Genomic DNA, 8976 nt, shown 5'->3' on the forward strand with positions numbered 1-8976 from the left:
CAAGCTTAGGTACAAAAACACAAAAAAAAAAGAATAAAGTTCCTAATTCTGAATGTTGGTAGAGGCATTGGTCTTCTCAGCTGGAGCATTGGGTTCCACCAATATGACAACAGGCAGAGGCTAGGGGGCACTCTAGCAACCTCACCTAGTGCATCCTCAGCATCATCCAAAATTGCTCCTTCCTTGGCAACCGCACCCTCATCCTCGGCATCCATCTAGCTGAGGTTGAGGTTTGTGAAGAGGGCTTGAACCTTGGCTCTATAGTCCACAAAGCCCTCCAACTAAGACACGATCGTGAATTCCAACTTGGCCACTAGAAAGTCATTTGCGGAATGAAAATCTTGGATCGCATCAATCTTTACAGCCTGGAGCTTCTTCTCTTATTGAATGGCCATTGTGCCAAGGGCATTGGTCACTCGAGCTTCACCCTAGACCTAAGCATTCTCCACCTCAACCTCTATCAACTTTATTTTGGCCTTCAGGGACTCCATCTCCCTATTGGCCGCCACCTTCAACTGCAAGGCCTCAAACACCTTTTTCTCAGCCTATACCGCCTTGGCCTTGGCCTCCTCTGAGGTTTGCCAGCCCACCTTCAGGACTCCCATGAAGTGGTCCATATGGTGGATGAGCTTCGAAGGAGATCTAGTCAGTAAAAAAAAAGAGAGAAGAGAAAAATTTTTGAACTCACCCAAAGAAGGGAGTCATAGGAGTCCTTGATGCGGTGTCCAGCTCCTTCCCAATCAATCACCTTGACATCGATCAAATGGATGGCAACTTGAAGTAGTTTGTGAGCAATCCAATTATTTGTCAGGCCCAACCTTCGGTCCTGAACTCCTTGCCCTAGTCCTACAAGGGACTATGTGGAGCTAAGGCTAGAGCAATGGCTCAGTGGGAAGATCCATGAGAACAACCCTGAGGTGTTGTTGCACCTTGGAGGGAAGAAGAAGCAGAAGAAGGAGGGAGTGGGCCCCTAGAGTGATTGATCGAAGGGGGGAAATGACTAATATTCTCGAGGAAGATGCCTCCCTCCTCGAAACTAGACCACAGGCTGGTGCACATGGAGAATTGGTGGCTTGCTGCGTGAGGACCACCTTGGCTCTACCTCACTTGGGGACAAGAGCACTGCCCAAAGGTTTCTTCCTCTTTGCAAAGCAATGTGGCTCTTCAAGTTCCTCAAGCTTCATGTAAGAAAAGCAGAAAACAACCAGCAATTAAGAATCGAGATGAAATACAAATTGCAAATATTAATACTTACCTTGATAATTAGTCGGGCTCAAGCCGACTTTATATAATGTCTTCTCGAAAAGGAGCGTACATAAAGGAGGAGTGATATGGCTAAAAATGAACCTCAAGGCTTCCTTCTCGGTGTCTCAGAGCATTGAAGCCTTATTCGATGACCGCCAAGATCATCCCATGAAGTATTAAAACCCTAGGATTGCTCGATCGAAATAGAAAAATAACACTCCTTCCACTTATGAATAGAGGAAGGAGCATCTCAGACGAGACACTGCCTCATTTAGTGAGAAGCATACCATCACTCGACCTTTTTGGGATATTTTTTGATTAAGAAATATGTCTAAAAGAGGTAGATAGTCGGCTCAACATCGAGGAGGACACAGTGAGAAAAGAAGGCCACTATAAGGTTCCATGAGTTTGCACCACACAACGAAGAGCTATTTGGAAGGCCCTAAGAAGATCTACAATTAAAGAATAGAAAGGTAACTTAAGACCGACTTTTAAGGACTCTTCGTAGAGTCTGATCTGACCTTGAGGATGTTCTAACTATCTGATCATCGAGACTGGCGAGCTCCAATTTGAATCTCAGAGTATTATGGTATTGGAGACGGATGACCTCCAAGTCCTCACGAGTGAGGATGGAGGTTACTCAGAAGGGTCCAAAATTTGGCACCGCCTCAACATCGAAGCCCTCCAAGGAGGAATCACTATAGAACTGAGGACCTCCATTAGATGGGTCCCGATTAGAAGACCAACTATCTAGTGATGAGCTCAAGATGCTCATCTTCAACAAAATTTGAAAAAGAAGAGAAGAAAAACTAACCTACAACAAGAACAACCGAATAGCCCAAGGACTAGACTTTGAAGGTTTGAGCTTGGAGGTTGGATCTAGCTGAGGACAACCATGACTACTAATGATGATCACCGGAGACTCGCCAGAGATCGCCAAGGACCTCACCTCTCTCTTTCGCAATTGTAGAATTATAAAATAGTAAAGATGAAACTTGAGGAAGGGAGTGTCCATTTATAAGAGCTCAGATGGCTCTGATCTGGTGGCAATTCACCTAGCCACCATTGATGGCTACCAAATGGCGGCCCAAGGATGGCTATAATCAGCCCCACATGGATTCATGTCTCCAATGGCTTAGATCAACATATTGAAGAGATCAAGTGCACTAATTTATGACACATGGTGAATCGCTATTGATGCCTAAGTTCAGTTGCCATAACATGTTAATCGAGCTTGTCAAGTTAGCCTCGGCTAGGTTTCCACTCTCTTTGATCGACCTTGGCTCAAGCTTGAACTTGAGAGTAGGGGCCAAGTGTTGTGGACCTCCACCTCATCCTCGACTGATTTGGTCCTCAGATATGGCCGAGATGAGCAAGGGTTGGCGACAGTCGATCTGGCAAAATTTGAGAAGCATAGTCTTAGATCAACAAGTCATCCCAATTCGACAAGATGGCTATTTCAGGAAGGCAATCCTCATGATCGTAGAAAGATCAGATAAAAAAATTTTAGCTATCAGGATTTGATCACACCCCACACAATAACTAGTAGCTAGCTTCGCATCCCAAGTGTGGAGTATGATCATCGCTGGCACGATCCATGCACACTTTTCAAAATGGCCAGTCCCACCGATGTACACAACTCTTAGTCATCCTCTATAAATAAAGGGAAAAGAAAACTTCAAGTAAGTTCTCAAAGCCTTAAGATGCTCCACTACTCTTTCTCTCTCTCATGATTCTCCAATTTTCAGCTAACTTAAGCATTGGAGGGTCTTCACCGAAAAACCTTCCTATTAGAAACTTTTTATAAGTCCAGCTCCAACATTAAGGAAACATCTCCTTTAGCATCTCATCTCTAGCCAAGGATCCTTCCACTTCATCTTCGTCCGAGGACTCATTCATCTCTTCTTCTTGCAGGAAGACCACGTCTAACCTCGTTGGCTTGGGATTTGATAGCAACACTTTCTATATCTAGTTTACATTCAATCCTTATAATTGGATTGTAATTTTTTGATAATTTTCTTTATTTTCTTACTTTCATTAATTATTATAATAAAATTAATTTATTATTTTTCACTTGAGGCATCCCTGACCTTTATTTTTATTTTTTTGGAAAAGAGGCATCCCTGACCTTTGCTTCTGCAACCCAATTTAAGAAAACCATTTTGCTTCAATATGCTTACCTTGACCTCATGCTTGTTAGATATCCTTGGTCTCTTCATCGCACGTCCATGCCAAAAAATTAGAAGACCATTCACTAGTTTGCTGGGATCTAAATGGTTTGAACCTTGTGAAGTCCTAAACTATGTTTTTTTGTCCAATAGCATCGATCCGTACATCTACACCGAGGTCAAAGTTCTCGAAGTTCTTCCTCCCAGAACTCTCTATAAAATCTTAAATAGTGATGGCATTTCCTCTATCCATACTATTTGGCTACCAATCTTATTTTGTCCAACAGTATTGATCCATCTGCACCAAGATCAAAGTCCTCGAGGTTCTTCCTTTTAGTTCTCTCTATAAAATCTTAAATAGTGATGGCATCGTCTGTCGAAACTATTTGGCTATCTCATCAGAAAAATACATAGTTTGATGTGGTTTGTGATTAGATAGCCCTCTGAGAATCTCTTGGCTCCTCCGCAGCCTCCTATGTCCATTGCGATGTTACCGACAAGTCTCACATCCAAGACACCATCGATGCCGCCATCTCTCGCTATGGCAAGTTGGACATCATGTTCAACAATGCCAGCATCTTCGGCTTGCCATGCATGCAGATACACAAATCCGACAAGGCCGACTTCAAAAGGGTGGTGGGCATTAATCTGGTGGGCAACTACCTTGGGATGAAGCATGCTGCACGTGTGATGATTCTGGTGTTAGGAAATATACTTCAAGATTCAATCCACACTGAGCTCACAGTAAGATCCAAGATGATGAATGGAGTCCAACGAGCTGAAGAACAGTCCAAACAGAGTCTAAACGGTGAAGATACATGTAAAAGAAGCTCGAAACAGTGGCATGGACCATGAGGCGGTGGAAGCCGACGGTGGCGTAGCAGGGCTCGACGGAGGCATGCACTGATAGGAGTGCACAGCCTAACCCACTGGCAGGCCCAGAGCACATGTGCAGGCCAACCCAACATGCATGCGGGCACCTAGGCCCAACGCCCTATGCGGTCCATCATGGACCACAAGGTGCTGGGTGGTCCATAGAGGTCGTGTGGACCGATCACGCGGTCCATGCATGATTCATGGGTGATTTTGCAAGATCCAATGGTTTTGGAGTGAGCCATTCATGATCAAATGGTTCTGATGCGAGCCGATCTTGATCGGAGGGTTACAGATGGTTCTAGAATTGATTGAGACTCAGTATTCCTAATATAATAGTATTTTAAAGATTTTGGAGCCTATATAGCTCCGATTGATAAGCCATTTATAGTGTTGGATACTAGTGACGTTCTGAAGGTGCAGAAAGACTTTAAGAGATATTTCAAAGAGCTTTTGTGAGGATTTTAGGACTTCTTATTGAGAAACTCTTGTACAAAGGTTAAGTGATGAGTTTCTCTTATATTGGTTATATTTTATTATCTCATAGTGAAGCTTACACGTCCCATGGAGGTAACCTTGAGATCGATCCACGTATTTGTATAGAGTTTCTTATTTTTTTTTTTTTCTTTCTATTGTGATGTATGATATCGAAAAGATCTTGTGGAGGTGGTGTCCTGATCAGACATCCCTAACAAGTGGTATCAGAGTGAGATGGTATCAGAATATAAATTTTGGTGGTGGTGAGCAAGATTAAAGATGGAGAAGATAGGCTCAATCAAGATGGAGATCAATAGGTTTGATGAAAAGAGTAATTTCTTCTTGTGGCAGGCAAAGGTGAAGGACATGCTCATCCAGCAATGATTGATCAATGCTCTCTTGTACAAAGAGAAGCCGACCACCATGGAGGTGCAAGATTACGTGGTCCATGCATGGTCCACAGATGATTTTAAGCGATTTGATGGCTCTAGAGTGAGCCGTTCATGATCGAAAAGTTGAGGATGACTCCGAGAGTGATCAAGCTTAATCTGAGGCTATAATGCATGATCGGATAGCTTTGGTGCGAGCTGATCATGATCAGATGGCCATGGATGGTTCTAGAGTTGATGAAGACTTAGTATTCTTAGTGTAACATTATTTTTGAGATTCTGAAGCCTATATAGCTTCGATTGATGAGTCGTTTATTGTGTTAGATAGTTGGTGATATCCTAGAGGTAAAAAAGGCTTCAAGAGAGGTTTCAGAGAGCTTTGTAAGAATTTTAAGGCTTCTTATTGAGAGACTCTTATACAAAGATTGAGTGATAAGTTTCTCATATATTGATTGTATTTTATTCTCTCATAGTAAAGCTTGCACGTCCCGTAGAGGTAGGCTTGAGGCCGATCCACGTATTTGTATTATATTTCTTATTTTATTTTTTATTTCTTCCTACTATGATGCGTGGTATCAAAAAAATTTTATGGAAGTGATGTCCTAGTCAGACATCCCCAACACCCAACGCATCAGGAAGCATCGTGATGATAGCGAGCATGGCGTTGGTAGTGCCAAGGGTGGCATCAACAACATACATGTGCTCGAAGCATGCGGTGGTGGACCTGATGAGAAGTGCGGCGTTAAAGCTTGGCCAATTCGGGGTGCGTGTGAACTGCATGTCGCCACACGGGGTGGCAACACCACTGGCTACGATGGCATTGGGGATGGGAGGGGAGGAGGTGGAGGAGTTCATGCACTAGCATGCAGTCCTCAAGGGTGTGAGGCTCAAGGCGGACGATGTGGCAGAGGCAGTGCTGTTTCTAGGGAGTGAGGAGGCCAAATATGTGAGTGGAGTCAACCTATTGGTCGATGGAGGATTTTCGATGGCTAATCCTTCGCATGGTTTGTTTAGGTACTCAGATGTGTGAAGAAATCATTTTCTCATGGTATCGATTTGTTTAAGAATAAGATTGTCTAGTTTGACGATTCAACATTAAGAAGGATGTCAAATGGATAAATCCAAAGGCTCATTTTTTTTCTAGATCTGATCAGATTGAAAAAAAAAATATATCTAAATAGTAACATAATATTCATTCAAGTTCTTAGAGTCACTTCATATTCTTAACTATTTATATAAATAGACTTTAATTGTAAGAATATAATAATACTATACATTAATAACATAATTTAATGTGAAAAGATGTTCTTTTCAAGTGGTACAACAAAACTCATTTAAGAAGCTGAGTTGGTAACACTCCAATACTCCTTCACTATTGTTTTATATATATCTATATGATTTATGGTTGGATCATGAAGTTGGATATATTTAACATATTCGTGCATGCCTATTGCAGGCACATCCTATCAGTATTTCCAAGACAGGCTCCTTTTCTTTTTGTTGTTTTGGCGGGAACAAAAGGGGCTCCTTAATTTTATCTCCAATCCATTGAATTTTAAAATTTAACTTTTAGTTCTACACACTTACACTGACTAGATTATACATGCTTACTAGCAAGTAATCCATACCATGTGGTAGAATCTAATGAAATAATAAAAAAATCAGTAGAAAGATGAGGATAGGCAAAATTTATAGCTGTATTGAAATACATACAAATAGCAATGAATTTATTTGAAATAATCATTCCATGATAAATTGCTATTATGTATCTAGTTATAGATGATATCTAGATATGAAAGCTATTTCTTCTTGCGAAAAAATATAGCTACAATTAACACTTTTTATTTAGATGTAGATGATGTTTACAAGATATTTAGTTTGTTTGAAATCATCATTCAATTAAAAAACTACTATTATATATGATATATGGATACTATTGCATCAAGGCTTTAGGATGAGCTGATGTGGCAGTGGGAGCATGTTGGTTGGGATGTCCAGGCACCGTACTACTACAATAAGAGGCTATTATAGTTCTTACTACGGCAGTGATTCCAAAACTACCGCTGTAGTACCAATGGTAGTGGTCAGTGATAACCGCTCACTAACCACTGCTATATGTTGGACCTATAGCAGTGGTTATAGGTAACCGTTGTCATAGATAATCTATGATAACAGTTATAGATGACCGCTACCGTAGGTCTAACTTATGACAGTGGTTGACGATAACCGCTGCCATAGGTTCATGGCAATGGTTCTACCGAACCTCTGCCATAAGTTCAAGATATGACAGCGATTGATAAACCACTGCTATATAATATATGACAGTGATTGCACAATCACTGCTATAGATCCTATAGCTGTGGTTATTCTTCAACCGCTGCTATAGAGACAGAATATAAATTTTTTTTATTTTTCTTTGAATATGATATAATTTTAAAATTTAAAGTTCATCTTCACCATTCATTATCTAAATATTATCATTAGAGTATTATCATAAAAAACCACCTCGATCCGATAGTCCTAAATTTATCGATCATTAAAATTTGATTTTGACGATCACGAATGGCCATATGATAATCTAATAGATAGAGACCACTATTGGATCAAATTGATAATGATAATTTTAATGATATTTATATTACACTATCAAAATTTTACTTCAATCAAACATTATTATCATGGTTACTTTAGCATAGAATAATTTTGACCATTAAATAAAAATAAGTGATCAAAAAGTCAAACTGCATCTGATTAAGATAATTATTTAGATAAATGACTTTTGCTACTATTTTAATCATTTGTACGGTGGTGATCGTAACATCCGAACCGCATATATATGAGCCCTTATGGTAGAGAAAAATTATTTTATAATCAAAAAAATAGAAAAAAATTATATTCTGCCTCTATAATAGCGGTTGCATAATAACTACCACTACAGATCTATGGCAGTGATTTACTAACCGCTGTTATATCTCGAACTTATGGTCATAGTTAGGTATAATCGCTACTATATCTCTATCTATGGCAGCAGTTATCACCAACCCCTGTCATAGATGGACCTATGACAGCACTGTCATAGGATGACTTATGGCAATGGTTATCTATAACCACTGCGAGAGATCCAACCTATAGTTGATTGTGATAGTCTCACATTGGTTATGAAAGAAATGAATGATCTGTATATAATAACTTAAGTAGTTAACTAGCAACAGCCTGAGCTTAAGCATTTTGCGATCTCTCTCTAGTCGAACCCCACGGCCTCGCTGCGGGGTCACCGCGGCCCCATCATGCTACAGCCCCATCATGGCCCCACCGCCGCACCGCCGCCCCCTACCTCACCATTCGTCGTAGCCTGTCAGAGCTACCGCCACCTTCATCGGTAGCCGACCTGCCAACTGATCTCTCTCTAGTCCCTGCCATATGGCCATGGTTGGATAACCCTGCTATAGTCAATACGGTAGTAGTTGGACAACCACTGCAATAGCTATGCTATAGTAGTGATTGGACAACCACTGCTATAGACTTTATGGCAGCAGTTAGGCAACCACTGCTATAAAAGCTATGGTAGCGATTGGATAATTGCTACGATAATTTTTTTATAACAGCAGTTGCAGAACCGCTGCCATACTTTGTCTATGGCAGCAGCTGATCCAATTGCTACAATAACTGCTGCCATAGACCTACAACGACGGTCACAGTGGCAGCGGCTATTTTACTACTATCATAGACTTTGGTAATGATTTTTTTGGCTACGACAGCAGCTGCGAACCACTATCGTAGCCTCATTTTGTAGTAGTGGCTAACAGATAACCTATAAAAGAAGT

General features: G+C 40.9%; 1 pseudogene; it reads left to right on the plus strand.

Moving 5' to 3' along the window:
- Positions 1–996: 996 nt before the first annotated feature.
- LOC109504928 (momilactone A synthase-like) lies at positions 997–6182 on the plus strand (annotated as a pseudogene).
- Positions 6183–8976: the final 2794 nt, after the last annotated feature.

The sequence above is a fragment of the Elaeis guineensis genome, chromosome 9, assembly GCF_000442705.2.
Source record: "Elaeis guineensis isolate ETL-2024a chromosome 9, EG11, whole genome shotgun sequence".
NCBI lineage: Eukaryota > Viridiplantae > Streptophyta > Magnoliopsida > Arecales > Arecaceae > Elaeis > Elaeis guineensis.